We start from the raw sequence: 20,127 nt of genomic DNA, 5'->3' as shown, positions 1-20,127 counted from the left end.
AAAAATTTTGGTCAAAAAAATATTGGTCAAAAAAATATTGCCCAAAAAAAATTTTGGTCAAAAAAATTTCGAGAAAAAAATTTGGAACAAAAATTTTGGTCAAAAAATTTGGTCAAAAAAATTTTTTGATCAAAATAATTTTAGTCAAAAAATTTTGGTAAAAAAAAATTTTGGTCAAAAAACTTTTTGGAAAAAAATTTTGGGAAAAAAATATTGGACAAAAAATTTTGGTCAACAAAATTTTGATCAAACAATTTTTGGACAAAAAATTTTGGTCAAAAAAATTTTTGATCAAAAAAATTTTGGTCAAAAATTTCGGGAAAAAAAATTTTGGTCAAAGAAATTTTTGATCAAAAAATTTCGGTCAAAAAATTTTTTGGTCAAAAAATTTTGGAAAAAAATTTTTGTCAAAAAAATTTTTTGATCAAAAAAATTTTGGTCAAAAAAATTTTTGGTCAAAAAAATTTTGGTCAAAAAAATTTTAGTCCAAAAAATTTTGGGAAAAAAATTTGGTCAAAAAATTTTGGTTGTCATGTAACCGTTGCCATGTAAAATGGAAAAAATCACATAAAATCAGTAAAAACTTGTATATAGTCGATTCAAACTTTTTAGTCAAAAAAATTTACCGTTGCATGTAACCGTTGGCATGTTTTGGTCAAAAAAATTTCGAGAAAAAAAATTGGAACAAAAAAATTTTGGTCAAAAAATTTTTGATCAAAAAATTTTGGTTGTCATGTAACCGTTGTAAATGGAAAAAATCACATAACATCAGTAAAAATTTGTATAAGTCGATTCAAACTTTTAGTCAAAAAAATGTAACAGTTGGCATGTGTCAAAAAAATTTAGCCCAAAAAATTTTTGTCAAAAAAATTTTGGCCCAAAAAATTTTGTCAAAAAAAATTTCGAAAAAAAAAATTTGGGGAAAAAAAAATTTGGGAAAAAAATTTTGGTCAGGAAAAATTTAAAAAAAATTTTGCTCAAAAAAAATTGGCCAAAAAATTTTGGTCAAAAAAATTTTGGAAAAAAAATTTTGGTCAAAAAAAATTTGGCCGAAAAAATTTGGTCAAAAAAATTTTGACTAAAGTATTGGGAAAAAAATTTTGGTCAACAAAATTTTGGGAAAAAAAATTTGGTCAAAAAAATTTTGAGAAAAAAATTTTGGTCAAAAATATTTTGGGAACAATTGGTGAAAAAAATTTTGGTCGAAAAAATATTGGGAAAAAAATTTTGGTCAAAAAAATTTTTGATCGAAAAAATTTTGGGAAAAAAAAATTTGGTCAAAAAATTTTTGGTCAAAGAAATTTTGGTCAAAGAAATATTGGTCAAAAACTATTGGCCAAAAATGTTTGGTCAAAAAAATCTTCAGAAAAAAATTTTTGGTCAAAAAAATTTTGGTCAAAAAAATTTGGTCAAAAAAATTTTGGCCCAAAAATTTTGGTCAAAAAATTTTGGCCCAAAAAATTTTGGTCAAAAAAATTTTTGGTCAAAAAAATTTTGGTCAAAAAAATTTTGGAAAAAAAATTTTGCTCAAAAAAAATTGGCCCAAAAATTTTGGTCAAGAAAAATTTGGTCAAAAAATTTTGGAAAAAAATTTTGGTCAAAAAAAATTTGGCCCAAAAAAATTTTGACTAAAATATTGGGAAAAAATTTTGGTCAACAAAATTTTGGGAAAAAAAATTTGGTCAAAAAAATTTGAGAAAAAAATTTTGGTCAAAAAAATTTTAGTCAAAAAAATTTTGGTCAAAAAAATTTTAGTCAAAAAAATTTTTGGAAAAAAATTTTTGGAAAAAAATTTTGGTCAAAAAAATTTGGGTCAAAACAATTTTGGTCAAAAAATTTTGGTCTGAAAAATTTTGGGACAAAAAATTTTGGTCAAAAAAATTTGGTCAAACAAATTTTTGTACAAAAAAATTTTAGTCAAAAAAATTTTGACCAAAATATTGAGAAAAAAAATTTGGTCAAAAAAATTTTTGATCAAAAAAATTTTGGTCGAAAAAATTTTTGGTCCAAAAAATTTTGGTCCAAAAAATTTTGGTCCAAAAAATTTTGGTCCAAAAAATTTTGGTCCAAAAAATTTTTGACTAAAATATTCGGAAAAAAAATTTTGGCCAAAAAATTTCGGGAAAAAAAATTTTGGCCAAAAAATTTCGGGAAAAAAAATTTTGGTCAAAAAACATTTTTGGACTTTTGAAAAATTTTGGTCCAAAACATTTTTGGACTTTTGAAAAATTTTGGTCAAAAAAATTTATGGAAAAAAAATTTTGGTCAAAAAAATTAATATTGGGAAAAAAATTTTGATCGAAAAAATTTTGGGAAAAAAATTTTGGGAAAAAAATTTTGGTCAAAAAAATTTTTGAAAAAAAAATTTTGGTCAAAAAAAATTTGAGAAAAAAAATTGGTCAAAAAAAATTTTTGGTCAAAAAAATTTTGGTCAAAAAAATATTGGTCAAAAAAATATTCGCCAAAAAAATTTTGGTCAAAAATATTTCGAGAAAAAAAATTTGGAACAAAAAAATTTTGGTCAAAAAAATTTGGTCAAAAAAATTTTTGATCAAAAAAATTTTGATCAAAAAATTTTGATCAAAAAAATTTTGGTCAAAAAAATTTTTGGTAAAAAATTTTGGACAAAAATATTTTTGGTCAAAGAAAATTTTGGTCAAAAAAACTTAGACCAAAATATTGGGAAAAAAAATTTGGTCGAAAAAATTTTGAGAAAAAAATTTTGGTCAAAAAAATTTTTGAAAAAAAAATTTTGGTCAAAAAAATTTTCGGGAAAAAAAAATGGTCAAAAAAATTTTTGGTCAAAAAAATATTGGTCAAAAAATATTCGCCAAAAGATTTTGGTCAAAATATTTCGAGAAAAAAAATTTGGAATAAAAAAATTTTGGTCAAAAAATTTGGTCAAAAAAATTTTTGATCAAAAAATTTTGGTCAAAAAATTTTGATCAAAAAAATTTTGGTCAAAAAATTTTTGGTAAAAAATTTTGGACAAAAATATTTTTGGTCAAAGAAAATTTTGGTCAAAAAAATTTTGACCAAAATATTGGGAAAAAAAAATTGGGTCGAAAAAATTTTGGGAAAAAAATTTTGGTCAAAAAAATTTTTGAAAAAAAAATTTTGGGAAAAAAAATTTGGTCAAAAAAATTTTGCTCAAAAAAAAATTGGCTCAAAAAATTTTGGTCAAAAAAATTTTGGAAAAAAAATTTTGGTCAAAAAAAATTTGGCCGAAAAAAATTTGGTCAAAAAATTTTGACTAAAGTATTGGAAAAAAATTTTGGTCAACAAAATTTTGGGAAAAAAAATTTGGTCAAAAAAATTTTGAGAAAAAAATTTTGGTCAAAAATATTTTGGGAACAATTGGTGAAAAAAATTTTGGTCGAAAAAATATTGGGAAAAAAATTTTGGTCAAAAAAATTTTTGATCGAAAAAATTTTGGGAAAAAAAAATTTGGTCAAAAAAATTTTTGGTCAAAGAAATTTTGGTCAAAGAAATATTGGTCAAAAAACTATTGGCCCAAAAATGTTTGGTCAAAAAAATCTTCAGAAAAAAAATTTTTTGGTCAAAAAAATTTTGGTCAAAAAAAATTTGGTCAAAAAAATTTTGGCCCAAAAAATTTTGGTCAAAAAAATTTTGGCCCAAAAAATTTTGGCCCAAAAAATTTTGGTCAAAAAAATTTTTGGTCAAAAAAATTTTGGTCAGAAAAAATTTTGGAAAAAAAATTTTGCTCAAAAAAAAATTGGCCCAAAAAATTTTGGTCAAAAAAAATTTGGTCAAAAAAATTTTGGAAAAAAAATTTTGGTCAAAAAAAATTTGGCCCAAAAAAATTTTGACTAAAATATTGGGAAAAAAATTTTGGTCAACAAAATTTTGGGAAAAAAAATTTGGTCAAAAAAATTTTGAGAAAAAAATTTTGGTCAAAAAAATTTTAGTCAAAAAAATTTTGGTCAAAAAAATTTTTGGAAAAAAATTTTGGTCAAAAAAATTTGGGTCAAAAACAATTTTGGTCAAAAAAATTTTGGTCTGAAAAATTTTGGGACAAAAAATTTTGGTCAAAAAAAAATTTGGTCAAACAAATTTTTGTACAAAAAAATTTTAGTCAAAAAAATTTTGACCAAAATATTGAGAAAAAAAATTTGGTCAAAAAAATTTTTGATCAAAAAAATTTTGGTTGAAAAAATTTTTGGTCCAAAAAATTTTGGTCCAAAAAATTTTTGACTAAAATATTCGGAAAAAAAATTTTGGCCAAAAAATTTCGGAAAAAAAAATTTTGGCCAAAAAATTTCGGGAAAAAAAATTTTGGTCAAAAAACATTTTTGGACTTTTGAAAAATTTTGGTCCAAAACATTTTTGGACTTTTGAAAAATTTTGGTCAAAAAAATTTATGGAAAAAAAATTTTGGTCAAAAAAATTAATATTGGGAAAAAAATTTTGATCGAAAAAATTTTGGGAAAAAAATTTTGGTCAAAAAAATTTTTGAAAAAAAAATTTTGGTCAAAAAAAATTTGAGAAAAAAAATTGGTCAAAAAAAATTTTTGGTCAAAAAAATTTTGGTCAAAAAAATATTGGTCAAAAAAATATTCGCCAAAAAAATTTTGGTCAAAAATATTTCGAGAAAAAAAATTTGGAACAAAAAAATTTTGGTCAAAAAAATTTGGTCAAAAAAATTTTTGATCAAAAAAATTTTGATCAAAAAATTTTGATCAAAAAAATTTTGGTCAAAAAAATTTTTGGTAAAAAATTTTGGACAAAAATATTTTTGGTCAAAGAAAATTTTGGTCAAAAAAACTTAGACCAAAATATTGGGAAAAAAAAATTTGGTCGAAAAAATTTTGAGAAAAAAATTTTGGTCAAAAAAATTTTTGAAAAAAAAATTTTGGTCAAAAAAATTTTCGGGAAAAAAAAATGGTCAAAAAAAATTTTTGGTCAAAAAAATATTGGTCAAAAAAATATTCGCCAAAAAGATTTTGGTCAAAAATATTTCGAGAAAAAAAATTTGGAATAAAAAAATTTTGGTCAAAAAAATTTGGTCAAAAAAATTTTTGATCAAAAAAATTTTGGTCAAAAAATTTTGATCAAAAAAATTTTGGTCAAAAAATTTTTGGTAAAAAATTTTGGACAAAAATATTTTTGGTCAAAGAAAATTTTGGTCAAAAAAATTTTGACCAAAATATTGGGAAAAAAAATTGGGTCGAAAAAATTTTGGGAAAAAAATTTTGGTCAAAAAAATTTTTGAAAAAAAAATTTTGGGAAAAAAAATTTGGTCAAAAAAATTTTGGTCAAAAAAATATTGGTCAAAAAAATATTGCCCAAAAAAATTTTGGTCAAAAAAATTTCGAGAAAAAAAATTTGGAACAAAAAAATTTTGGTCAAAAAAATTTGGTCAAAAAATTTTTGATCAAAATAATTTTAGTCAAAAAATTTTGGTAAAAAAAATTTTGGTCAAAAAAATTTTTGGAAAAAAATTTTGGGAAAAAAAATATTGGACAAAAAATTTTGGTCAAAAAATTTTGATCAAACAAATTTTTGGACAAAAAAATTTTGGTCAAAAAATTTTTGATCAAAAAAATTTTGGTCCAAAAAATTTCGGGAAAAAAAATTTTGGTCAAAGAAATTTTTGATCAAAAAAATTTCGGTCAAAAAAATTTTGGTCAAAAAAATTTTGGAAAAAAAATTTTGGTCAAAAAAATTTGGGTCAAAAAATTTTGGTCAAAAAAATTTTTGGTCAAAAAAATTTGGGTCAAAAAATTTTACAAAAAATTTTGGGAAAAAAAATTTTGGTCAAAAAAATTTTTGGTCAAAAAAATTTTGGTCAAAAAATTTTTGGTAAAAAATTTTGGACAAAAATATTTTTGGTCAAAGAAAATTTTGGTTAAAAAAATTTTGACCAAAATATTGGGAAAAAAAAATTGGGTCGAAAAAATTTTGGGAAAAAAATTTTGGTCAAAAAAATTTTTGAAAAAAAAATTTTGGGAAAAAAAATTTGGTCAAAAAAATTTTGGTCAAAAAAATATTGGTCAAAAAAATATTGCCCAAAAAAATTTTGGTCAAAAAAATTTCGAGAAAAAAAATTTGGAACAAAAAAATTTTGGTCAAAAAAATTTGGTCAAAAAAATTTTTGATCAAAATAATTTTAGTCAAAAAATTTTGGTAAAAAAAATTTTGGTCAAAAAAATTTTTGGAAAAAAATTTTGGGAAAAAAAATATTGGACAAAAAATTTTGGTCAACAAAATTTTGATCAAACAAATTTTTGGACAAAAAAATTTTGGTCAAAAAAATTTTTGATCAAAAAAATTTTGGTCCAAAAAATTTCGGGAAAAAAAATTTTGGTCAAAGAAATTTTTGATCAAAAAAATTTCGGTCAAAAAAATTTTTGGTCAAAAAAATTTTGGAAAAAAAATTTTGGTCAAAAAAATTTTTTGATCAAAAAAATTTTGGTCAAAAAAATTTTTGGTCAAAAAAATTTTGGTCAAAAAAATTTTAGTCCAAAAAATTTTGGGAAAAAAAATTTTGGTCAAAAAAATTTTGGTTGTCATGTAACCGTTGCCATGTAAATGGAAAAAATCACATAAAATCAGTAAAAACTTGTATATAGTCGATTCAAACTTTTTAGTCAAAAAAAATTTAACCGTTGGCATGTAACCGTTGGCATGTTTTGGTCAAAAAAATTTCGAGAAAAAAAAATTGGAACAAAAAAATTTTGGTCAAAAAAATTTTTGATCAAAAAAATTTTGGTTGTCATGTAACCGTTGTAAATGGAAAAAATCACATAACATCAGTAAAAATTTGTATATAGTCGATTCAAACTTTTTAGTCAAAAAAATGTAACAGTTGGCATGTGTCAAAAAAAATTTAGCCCAAAAAATTTTGGTCAAAAAAATTTTGGCCCAAAAAATTTTGGTCAAAAAAATTTTCGAAAAAAAAATTTGGGAAAAAAAAATTTGGGAAAAAAATTTTGCTCAGGAAAAATTTTAAAAAAAAATTTTGCTCAAAAAAAATTGGCCCAAAAAATTTTGGTCAAAAAAATTTTGGAAAAAAAATTTTGGTCAAAAAAAATTTGGCCGAAAAAAATTTGGTCAAAAAAATTTTGACTAAAGTATTGGGAAAAAAATTTTGGTCAACAAAATTTTGGGAAAAAAATTTGGTCAAAAAAATTTTGAGAAAAAAATTTTGGTCAAAAATATTTTGGGAACAATTGGTGAAAAAAATTTTGGTCGAAAAAATATTGGGAAAAAAATTTTGGTCAAAAAAATTTTTGATCGAAAAAATTTTGGGAAAAAAAAATTTGGTCAAAAAAATTTTTGGTCAAAGAAATTTTGGTCAAAGAAATATTGGTCAAAAAACTATTGGCCCAAAAATGTTTGGTCAAAAAAATCTTCAGAAAAAAATTTTTTGGTCAAAAAAATTTTGGTCAAAAAAAATTTGGTCAAAAAAATTTTGGCCCAAAAAATTTTGGTCAAAAAAATTTTGGCCCAAAAAATTTTGGTCAAAAAAATTTTTGGTCAAAAAAATTTTGGTCAGAAAAATTTTGGAAAAAAAATTTTGCTCAAAAAAAAATTGGCCCAAAAAATTTTGGTCAAGAAAAATTTGGTCAAAAAAATTTTGGAAAAAAAATTTTGGTCAAAAAAAATTTGGCCCAAAAAAATTTTGACTAAAATATTGGGAAAAAAATTTTGGTCAACAAAATTTTGGGAAAAAAAATTTGGTCAAAAAAATTTTGAGAAAAAAATTTTGGTCAAAAAAATTTTAGTCAAAAAAATTTTGGTCAAAAAAATTTTAGTCAAAAAAATTTTTGGAAAAAAATTTTTGGAAAAAAATTTTGGTCAAAAAAATTTGGGTCAAAAACAATTTTGGTCAAAAAAATTTTGGTCTGAAAAATTTTGGGACAAAAAATTTTGGTCAAAAAAAATTTGGTCAAACAAATTTTTGTACAAAAAAATTTTAGTCAAAAAAATTTTGACCAAAATATTGAGAAAAAAAATTTGGTCAAAAAAATTTTTGATCAAAAAAATTTTGGTCGAAAAAATTTTTGGTCAAAAAAATTTTGGTCCAAAAAATTTTTGACTAAAATATTGGGAAAAAAAATTTTGGCCAAAAAATTTCAGGAAAAAAAATTTTGGCCAAAAAATTTCGGGAAAAAAAATTTTGGTCAAAAAACATTTTTGGACTTTTGAAAAATTTTGGTCCAAAACATTTTTGGACTTTTGAAAAATTTTGGTCAAAAAAATTTATGGAAAAAAAATTTTGGTCAAAAAAATTAATATTGGGAAAAAAATTTTGGTCGAAAAAATTTTGGGAAAAAAATTTTGGTCAAAAAAATTTTTGAAAAAAAAATTTTGGTCAAAAAAAATTTGAGAAAAAAAATTGGTCAAAAAAAATTTTTGGTCAAAAAAATTTTGGTCAAAAAAATATTCGCCAAAAAAATTTTGGTCAAAAATATTTCGAGAAAAAAAATTTGGAACAAAAAAATTTTGGTCAAAAAAATTTGGTCAAAAAAATTTTTGATCAAAAAAATTTTGATCAAAAAATTTTGATCAAAAAAATTTTGGTCAAAAAAATTTTTGGTAAAAAATTTTGGACAAAAATATTTTTGGTCAAAGAAAATTTTGGTCAAAAAAATTTAGACCAAAATATTAGGAAAAAAAAATTTGGTCGAAAAAATTTTGAGAAAAAAATTTTGGTTAAAAAAATTTTTGAAAAAAAAATTTTGGTCAAAAAAATTTTCGGGAAAAAAAAATGGTCAAAAAAAATTTTTGGTCAAAAAAATTTTGGTCAAAAAAATATTGGTCAAAAAAATATTCGCCAAAAAGATTTCGAGAAAAAAAATTTGGAATAAAAAAATTTTGGTCAAAAAAATTTGGTCAAAAAAATTTTTGATCAAAAAAATTTTGGTCAAAAAAATTTTGGTCAAAAAAATTTTTGGTAAAAAATTTTGGACAAAAATATTTTTGGTCAAAGAAAATTTTGGTCAAAAAAATTTTGGGAAAAAAAAATTGGTCAAAAAAATTTTGGTCAAAAAAATATTGGCCAAAAAAATTTCGAGAAAAAAAATTTGGAACAAAAAAATTAGGTCAAAAAAATTTTTGATCAAAAAAATTTTAGTCAAAAAATTTTGGTAAAAAAAATTTTGGTCCAAAAAATTTTGGTCAAACAAATTTTTGTACAAAAAAATTTTGGTCAAAAAAATTTTGACCAAAATAATATTGGGAAAAAAAAATTTTGAGAAAAAATTTTTGGTCAAAAAAATTTTGGTTGTCATGTAACCGTTGTAAATGAAAAGAATCACATAAAATCAGTAAAAACTTGTATATAGTCAGTTCAAACTTTGAACTCTGAGATCGACGGTCGACCATAGTCGCACGCTAGTAGACACAGACATAGAGGCAAGCATACCCAATACCTCCCGATGTCCAGGATCCAAAAAAGTCCAGATAAGACGACCCAATCATTCAACCAAAATGAAACCCAACAAAAAGTTGAGTTGGCACAAGATAGTACTAAGTGCAATGAAACAGCTATTAGATCGTTATTTTATAGCCACCCTTGCAGTATTTCGAAGCGTGCGGTATGCATCAATGCCTAATGCATTTATGTTTGGCGCCATCTCGTTATGTTTAATGATAACTGGCAGAATGGTATTTCATGACTGACATGACTGGTATTTCACCGTGTTCACAGTAAAATTTACCCATACGTTTCTTTAATCAAAATTGTCAAAAAAAAATTTGGTCAAAAAAATATTGGTCAAAAAAATATTGGTCAAAAAAATATTGGTCAAAAAAATTTTGAAAAAACAAATTTTGGTAAAAAAAAGTATTGGTCAAAAAAATTGTGAGAAAACAATTTTGGTCAAAAAAAATTTTGGAAAAAAATTTTTGGTCAAAAAAATTTTGGTCAAAAAAATTTTTGAACAAAAAAATTTTTGGTCAAAAAAAATTTGGTCAAAAAAATATTGGTCAAAAAAATTTTGGTTCAAAAAATTTTGGTCCAAAAAATTTTGGTCTAAAAAATTTGAGAAAAAAATTTTGGTCAAAAAAAATTTTTGGACAAAAAAATTTTGGTCAAAAAAATTTTTAGTCAAAAAAATTTTTGGAAAACAACCGTTGCCTGGTAACCGTTGCCATGCAGTACAGCTAAAAAATCTTATGCCGCGCTCCACTGTTACGAATCCGTGCGGCGAATGGTGCGTCACGAACAAATTTGCGCAGCGGAGTCATACTGTGCGAACGCACGAATTTCCTTCAAATTTGTCCACTGCGCATGTCCATAGCGCACTTTTTTCTTCTTTTTTTGTTTGAAAATGGGAGGGGGGTTTATTTTTATAATCACGTACCCTGCCGAACATGGTCGAAGCGACACGAAAATTTCAATAGCTTGCGTTCGCGGCGCTCGCTCCCGCCGCGAGCAACCCGACGCATCGGGCTGCCGAGAATACCCGAACCGATACTAATGGATTAGCGTCAAAGCGCGGATCAAAATTATAAATAAGTAAGCAGTCATTAAAATTGATGTACTAATTATAATTTTATCTAACTATTAGTATAGGAAATACATTGGTAATTAAGTTATAGATATGTTGAAATATATGTATATCCAACTAAAATATATTTTGGTAGACTTTATTTATCATATTTCAGAGTTAATTTTATATCATCATGATATTATCATGTATATTTATATATATATATATATATATATATATATATATATATATATACTCTTAATACTTATATGACGCATCATATATTTATAATTAAAAATAAATTAAATGTTTCAAAAAAAAAATGGTAATATGGTAACGCTAAATATCATTTAAAATCTTATTAATATGCAAACTGAATTTTTGCTCAAAGTCTTTTCTGACAAGTATTTATATTTAGAACAGAAGTAATAATTTTTATTCAAAACTGATAATTGTTGGTCATTCTGCATTCTGTATCCGTATCCGTTATTTCTTTGAACTTGTACGTAAACGTTGATCTGTGCTACGGTATAAGTTCAATTGTACAGTGAAGGCATTAAGATATTTCATCTTATCCTCAATTTTGAAAATGGATATGCGTAGAGAAGATGTTATACTTCTTTACACTTCTTATAATTGAACTGTATCAAAAAAAAATATTATGGAATCCTAAAAATTTCAAATGTATCAAGTTGCTCGCAGTGTGCGTCGCGCAAAGAGCCGACGCGGCATTAGATTCGTTCCCTTGTTTGTATGCTTTGTGTGTTTGTGGCAGCGAACGTGCTGCGTTTATGTAAAGGTGCGTCCACACCTAACGAACGAACACGAACGAACATGTCGAACAAGAAAATACAAAATAGAACGAACAGGAACACGAACGAACGCGAAAAATTCCAAACAAACGCCTCAAAGCAGTGAGGGTTTGAATCTTTTTTGTTCGAGGATGTACCGTGAAACGTCAGATTTATTATTTAAAGTGGCGGGAAAGAGAAAAATTATTTAAAGTCATCAAATTTACAAAATTTGTCAATAACAGCAATATCTTATAATAAATACAACATAAAATTAATGCATTAATGCACATTTTAACACCAAAAAAGAAAAATGTTTGTCTACATTCGTGGTAGCGTCCACACTGCACATACGAGTTCAAACATGAACGAACAATTCCCTTTGATGTACCGACAAGTTGCGGAACATTGCTCGCCATGTTTGTTTATGTTCGTTCGTGATCGTTGTGGCGTCCACACTATGCTGTTGCCGTTCGTTCTGGTACGTTCTTTTATGTTCGTTCGTGTTCGTTCGTTAGGTGTGGACGCACCTTAAGGCGACTGTGCGGAGTACCATCACAACGGGATCCCGTACGCAAGTATCCCTCTAACCATGGCCGGTAATCTCGGAACAAACGTCTGTAACCCGAGTTTAGTTAGAGCCCCTGCCGCCGGTCGCGCTTGTTTTCATTTTTTTTTTTCACTTTGAAATCGAATTTGACATATGACAGATACGTAAATCAAACATGGCGTCCATTGTAATAAATTTTTCATGAAGAGATTACCTAGACCATAGGTGGGGAACCTGCGGCCTCGAGGCCGCATGCGGCATCCGGGAGGTTCTTGTGCGGCCCCTTGCCGTCTAGTACAAAATAGCAGAGCTACTTTCAAACAATTATTGTACATCAACGTTATGACAGTTCCGCGAAAAATCTCACCAAAAACAGTCATATTGTAACATGACATCAGATTACTAGCCTGAAACACAGACTCTTAGGCAGATACAAAATAGAGATGTAATATATTACATCTTTCGATTTCGCAAGACATCGCCTTTTTATATGATTCAAGAAGTATTATAAAAAAATTAACACTGCAAAGAATCGTTGAAGATTTTTATGCATATCCGTAATAAAATGATAAAAATTTATACTTCTCGCAACCAAAAGCAAATCCGCAGCTTTGGCGGAGATCGGAGCAACCAGATTTTATCTACATATATTGGAAAGAGTTAACGTTGCGTTTAATGCATCAATCCTTTTTTTGTTATGATAACTATTGTCATGAATGACAACAAGTAGGAATATTCATACCGAAAGTTCACAAATGAATTTAATCTGGTTTTTTCAGAGCCCGAAATTCTCTAAATTAACCTTTAACACCTTAGTTTGCAAAATAAAAATCTATCAGTGAGTTCAATCGTATAAGAAAAATATATAATTTTTTATTTCAAATAATTATGTAACAATAAGAATATGAAAATCAAATTCAAATCAAAAGACTTTAATATCATTTTTATATAAAAAATGAATGTTTAAATAAAATTAAAACGAACTAAAATTCGATTTTATCGAAACGAAGTAGATTTTATCTCATTACATACGTTAGAAACATACCAACTTTTTTTCCAATCTTTAAAAAAAAATGAATGAAATTCAGTTCGATTTCCTTCGACACCCAGAAATTTTACATCTCGACATTTATTGGTCATTTTGTCATAAATTGCTCATTTGTCAAGCAAAAACCAAAGCCAAACTAGTTGGTATTAGTATTTTGCCTTGAGGCAAGTTACATGAACTTCCCGATTTCTGTAAATAATCGACTTAATCCATGATAGATAAATTAATTTATGAGTAGTTAAAAGTATTCGAAGTGAATTTTTTGAAAATCGAACAAGTCAACCCGGTCGGAGTGTTTTTTAAAAGCAAATATTCAAAAATCAATAATTTTTACAATTGAGCCAGTTTTTTGTAGGACTTTAATTGTGTATCATGTTCATTAAGACAAGGTACTCTATCGTTATACCAAGTAAATCGTCTCATTTTAATTTTAACAAATCTCAAAAGAGCTACTCATTTTCTCAAACTTTCCTAAATTTTTAAAACTAAACTACTTGTCGTAAGGCAATAATATTTCAGTAAGTTCAATAAGACCATGATATATAACGCCAAAAAAGTTCCGTAAAAATCGGCTTAGTTTTTTTTTTCCAACAGTTAATTACGACTCAGTAGATTTTTACCTAAAACTAATCAGTATCATTCCCAACTAATATCTTTCGAACAATTTTTGATTTTTTAATATCGATTCGGTAGTATCAGCACAAATGTGGACCAAAAGTTTAACACTTTTTTTCCAAATTACAAAGAAACGGCTCGGCCGATCGTCGCATAAAACTGAGAAACGATAATCCTCAGGCGTTTTTGAGCAAACCTCGATGGAAGTTCTAATTTTGACAAATGCCAAAAAGACCATACTAATTTTTGCAAACTTTGACGAATTTTAAAGCTAAACGAGTTGTCGTGGGGGCCGTAATATTTTAGTATGATCTAGAAGACTATGGCATCTACCGTCAAAAAAAATATAATAAAAATCGTCGAAATTTTTTTTAAAAAAACTTTATTACAAGAAAACGGCCCGGCCGATCTTTGCCAAAAACTAATCAGCACGATTCCCAACCAATATCTATCGAACGGTTTTTGAATTTTCAAAATCGATTCAGAATTGCGGGCTAAAACGTGGACAAAATTTTTCACTTTTCTGCAATTTAGAAAGAAACGGCACAGCCGATCGTCGCACGAAACTCAGAAACGCTAGTCCTTATCGAGATACATCGAATGGCTTTTAAATTTTTGAAATCGGTCCATCCGTTTTGGAGAAAACGTCGATTTACGGCAAAAAATCTGTTCACACTCACACACACACATACACATTCTTTTTCCAAATTTGGTCTCATTCGATTCAGAATGGCTTGAAACGTCGAAAAAACATAAATTAGCGAATCGGATTTTTTGATGAAAACATTAACTTCTCCTTCGGGAAGTTAGTAATTTCACATAAGTCACTTTTTTAGGTCAATCAGCTTATGCGGCCTCTTTCATTGCTGCCTAATTTAAGTGCGGCCTCTAATGGCAAAAAGGTTCTCCACCTCTGACCTAGACAATATAATAAACGCTTGTTAAAGTAAAAAAACAAATAAGCTGTCGAAGTGCATTGTTTAACGAAGAAGAAATACCAAGAAAAATGCTTACTTTTACTTATCTATGAATGCATGTATTATATAGTTCCAGCGAGAAACGACGAAGTAAAAGTAAATGGTTAATAATATTTGCCGGCTTTCAATCTAAGTGAGTACTTTTATTAATATGCATACTTCAAATTACTTTCATTTGATTGTACTGTTCTGATATGATTTTTCATTACAGTTTAATAGTTCAGAAATAATTGAGACATTTAACTATATCAATACTAGAAATTTTAAGGTTATAAATAGACAGAGAGAATTCCTGTCAGCTCTCTGAAAGGTATGTTATTAAATAACTAAATATAAATATTCTTGTTCTAATATGTAGGTTCATAACTAATAATTCTACATCGATTTTTTCAGCATAAAAAGGAAAATACGTTTAATTGAAAAATGTTTAGACGGTTTACTAAATACATTCACAAGTATACAAGTATTGATATGAGATGAATGAATACACAGAAAAAACAATAAGAATGAAATCTGAAATGTGCTGAAATCTTTGCTGATCTCCCACTAATATTGAACAGTAGGACTCGTAATTATATATTAAGTCAGTTTGGAGAACATACTAAAAACACTAATGATATAATCGCAAGTGGAAGGAAATTCTCAATTAATGGTGAAATTCTAGCTAGTGCAAAGGTTAATTTAGGTTTGGCTATGTTACAGGAAAAGTTTTTAAGTATTAATAATTTCATTTTGATATTACAAGAAATATTATTATCTGCGTTGTTTAATGATGATAAAGGGAATCACATTGTGTAGATTTTCTGAAAGAGATGTCAAAAGCTTTTACTCTAAAATGTCTTATGTTAGATGCCATAAGAAAACTATTAAGTACTGTTATAATAATACAATGATTTGTTTTTCTTAAGACAATGATAATAATGACATTTTGAAACATCATTTGAATGCACATTAACAATAGCGCAGAAAAGATTCCCAAAAATCATTTGAATGCACATAACAATAGCGCAGAAAAGATTCCCAAATAGAGACTGTACATCATAGATATTATGTAACTTAATGTAATCAATATAAATATATATGTAATATATATATATATATATATATATATATATATATATATATATACACATACAGGTATGAATTGTGGTTATATATGTATATGTATATATAAATAAAATATACTTTCATGTACATTTCTATTCTTTTTGTGCTCAGCTTGAAAGGCTGATATGCTAAAATGATATTACTATATATATATATATATATATATATATATATATATATATATATATATATATATACATTGTGGATAGCGTGTACATTTATGTACATTTTTATGCTTTTCGCACATAGTTTATACGTTTATACAGCGTTTTTATGTGGATAATGTGTATATTTATGTACATTTCTATGCTATGTGTGCATTGTTTATAAAGAGAACTATTATGTAGATATAATGTTGAATGATATAATGTTGAATGTTTTTGTGAAAAATAAATGCTCTTTTTTTTTTTTTTAATTTTTTTTTTTTTAAATTTTGAATTAAAACGGTCCATATAATTTTGGTTTATTTCTATAGTATTTTTTATACGCACCCGTTCAGGCGACTAGTGCCATCTGTAGAGAGGGGCTTCAACTAACACAGGACTGTGGCAACGAAACATGGCCCGAGAGAGCGATCTATATACTCTTCTTTTATCTATGCCTCTAAAGCCGGCCACAGACGTAACTGTATACTTGCGCAACTGAATGAATGCGCAACCAGGCGTATTTTCACAGCGCCCACAGACGGTTCAAGTTTATGTTCAAGTACTTGCGCAAGCATATCACAAATGTCAAATAATAAATGTCAAAACATAACCTAAAAATATATCTTTTTTATTAATTTATGTATTTACAGCATCAGAAAAGAATTCAAAGTGTTCAGAGGGCTAATTTAATAACTTTTAATTGACGATAACTCAAAACTTGTATTATGAATTCGCTACAAAGTAAAATAAAAACGGGACATGTGCTGCCACGCGCGGCCAACGAATGAACTTGCCGACTTGAATGGTTGCGCAATTAAATAATGAAAAAGTGCTCATGCCTACTCGCTTGCCACCAGTCTGTCAAGTTGCGCAAAAAACACGCCACAGACGCTACAGAACACATGTGCAAGTCGCAGGTTGCGCAAGTATACAGTTACGTCTGTGGCCGGCTTAACGCTCTGTTTCTCGATTGGCCTAGCGGCCACTTGCGTACAGAAACCCTCGAGATTTAATTATTAAATTGTGCAAGCAGTACTACACGACGTGCGTTATAAGTTGTAAACTAGCTGTAAGTGGAATTCTGTCTTAAGGCAATTAAGGCATCGTGCCTTAAGGCAAATTGCTGGAACTTCCCGTACCAAAAATTATTTTTTTAAAAACGATTAACATTTTTGAAAAAAATTTACTTCGAAAAAATAAGATTTTTGACAAACAATTAAACAAAAAATTACTTTTTTTTTTGAAAAAAAATTTTTTTTTAATTTTTTTTTTAATTTTTTTTTTGATAAAAAATGTTTTTTTATTTTGACATATTTTGAAAGATCTAAACTTTTTTTCAAAGCAATCGTACTGCTTTAACTGCATAAAGACGAAATATCAAACCGCGTAAGCGCCGCGTCGACGTCTAACGCGTAAACATTGGTACGGAACCCATAGGAATGTAAACCAAAATTATACTTATTGTTAAAATCTCTATAAAATATCTGATAATTTGATGTGCATATGTCTAATGATCATTTTTGACCGCCAAATGACATTTTTTTTTACTTTTTTTATTAGATCTCCGAAACCGCTAGACCTGCCTTTATGAAAATTTGATCGGTTCTTTACCTTGTCAATACAAGTAAAATGTTTTTTGAATTATTAAAATCGGACGCTCCGTTCTCTTAAAAACTGAGTTACCGTTTTTGGCACTTTTTGCCCCGTATCTTCGGAACGGCTAGACCTGACTTCGCCAAAAACTAATCAGCACGTCTCCTTATCAATAGGAATCGAATGTTTTTTGAATTATTCAAATCGGTTGATCGGTGTTCCCGAAATCGTCGACGAAAATTTGTATCCGCACATACATACACACACGCACACACACACACACACACACATACATCCATTTTTTCTAAGGTATGCCAAAATATTGAGAAACTTCTGAAACGTAAAGATATATAAAAATTTTCATTTTCGATTTTTTTGCGATTACTATAACTTGCCCTACGGGAAGTTAAAAATATATAACTTATCAGCAGTACTGCACAGCGAGAGTTATAAATGGAAAAAAGATTATAACTTATAAGTAGCCATCTATCGGTAAAAACTTGTATAAAGTCGGTTCAAACATGTCAAAACAAAACTACATTTTTCACTCAATTCAATTTTATTAAATCAATAAAATTTATCAATTTAATAAAAGTTTTCGTAAAAAAAAATTTGAAAAAAAAAATTTGAGAAAAAAATTTGGAGAAAAAATTTTGGGGAAAAAATTTACAGAAAAAAATTTTTCTGGGAAAAGTAAAGTTTTTGGAAAAAAAATTTTTTGAAAAAAAATCTTTTTAGAAAAAAAAGTTTATTGGAAATTTTGTTTTGAGAAAGACCATGGATTTGTTAGAGGAACAAAATTTTGGGGAAATAATTCTTGGTAAACAATGGAAAAAAAACAAAAAAGCATTGACCAAATTTTTTTCCCCAATATTTTGGTCAAAAATTTTTTGTACAAAAATTTTTTTTACCCAAATTTTTTTCTCAATTTTTTTTTCCAAATTTTTTTCCAAAGATTTTTTTGACCAAAATTTTTGGATCAACCCGCACAAGAAAATCCCGTACGCGAGTGTCCCTACCGCTCTGTTACTCGATTTAAAAAAAAAAAATGGCCTGGAGACCACTTGTGTACGGGACCCCCTACTGCGGGTGCCCGCACCGAAACTCCCTCGTGCGGGATTTAATTATTAATTGTCCAAGCAGTACTGCACAGAGTGCGTTGTAAGTTGGAAAAAAATTATAACTTACAAGTAGCCATCTATCGGTAAATATTTGTAGAAAGTCAGTTCAAACATGTCAAATAAAAAACTGAAAAAAGGGAAGGAAATGAATAAAAAAAATGTAATTAATAAGAAAATTGTTCTACAGTTGAGACTGTCCAAAAATTTGCTGTAAAAAATAATTAAATTAAAAACAATAATAATTAAATTAAACACAATTAAAATTACAATTAAATTTTCAGCACATTCTATATTATATATAATAAATAGTAATCATACATAAATAAAATCAAGATTTTTAACTAAAATACCTCGCATAGAAATCAACCGATATATCTGTGCATGTGTGTTTGTTTCTTCATTTTCATCTAAATCTATTCTTAACTAAAATTTATTCGTCTTCCAAATAAATATGAACTATTGAGGTCGCATGTAACTTAGCTTCGATGAGAGATTTTGTTTCATAAGCTGCAGTACTTATGTCTTGTTTTGGAAACGTAAGAATCTTGTAGGGGTCTTTAGTTATGGATGAGTACTTGTGTTCTATGTATGAAAAAACCATGAACTATATATAGTCTGATTTTTTTTTTTTTTAATTGGAGAAAAAAAATTTTGAGCAAAAAAAAAATTTGAAAGAAAAAATTTGGGGAAAAATGGGAAAAAAATTTTAGGGAAAAAAATTAAAAAAAAAAATGAAAAACCATAGTCTTTGATTTTTTGGGGGAAAAATTTTTTGGAAAAAAAATTTGAAGAAAGAAACTTTTTGAAATAAAAATTTTTTTTGGAAAAACGTGGGAAAAAATTTTTGGGTAAAAACATTTTGAAAAAAAAAAATTTTTGGAAAAAAGTTTTTTGCAAAAAAATTATGGGATATTGGGTCGGAGCAAGCCCCGGAGCTTGCTCAAAATAAAATTCTTGAAAAAATATTTTAGGAAAAAAATGTTTTGGAAAAAAAATTGGGGGAAAAAATTTGGTGAATGAAATTTTTGGGTAAAAATCATGGAATATGATCTTAGATGTTTAGGGAAAAAAATGTGGCAAAAATTTTTGGAGAAAAAAATTTGGGAAAAAAAATCATTGACAAAAATGTTTTGAAAAAATTTATGGACAATAAAGTTTTGTAATACATATATACATACATACATATATATATAGACTTTTTCAAATATATCGATATATAAATATGGACTTTTTCAAATTTCCTTGCTCCCAAGGGCTCAAATGGTTCCAAATTCAATGAAAGTTTTATATGGAAATAGCATGGCAAAATTTTCAAAAATTCTAAAAATGTTTTTAGATATAACTTAGCAAACAAATGAATGAGTTTTATTCAAAATTCGACACTATACAAAATAAATTATGAAAAACCTGTTTTGCAGAGCGTCCAATTTTCAATAAAAAATGACACGAATTTTCACTTTTAATTAGGGACCGATTCTGCCGCAATGTTATGATAAGGTCATGTTATGAAGAATTTTCCATAGTAATATAGACAAAAGTTATGCGGTTGGTGTTCAGTCAGGCGAATTTCTCAGGTTTTCTCATACAAAACATAACCTAAAAGCCGCACAAATGTCAAAAAAACGATGTTAGATAAGTGTGTGTTTCTGATTCCTCTTAGGTAACATACGAGTGACGTTGCAGTTTATGCTTAAAACGCCGGAATGAACAGCAAATACA

This window comes from Ctenocephalides felis, unplaced genomic scaffold, assembly GCF_003426905.1.
Source record: "Ctenocephalides felis isolate EL2017-DRISC unplaced genomic scaffold, ASM342690v1 CF-g0.4_SCAFFOLD_01886, whole genome shotgun sequence".
Taxonomy (NCBI): domain Eukaryota; kingdom Metazoa; phylum Arthropoda; class Insecta; order Siphonaptera; family Pulicidae; genus Ctenocephalides; species Ctenocephalides felis.
This window is presented reverse-complemented; position numbering follows the sequence as displayed.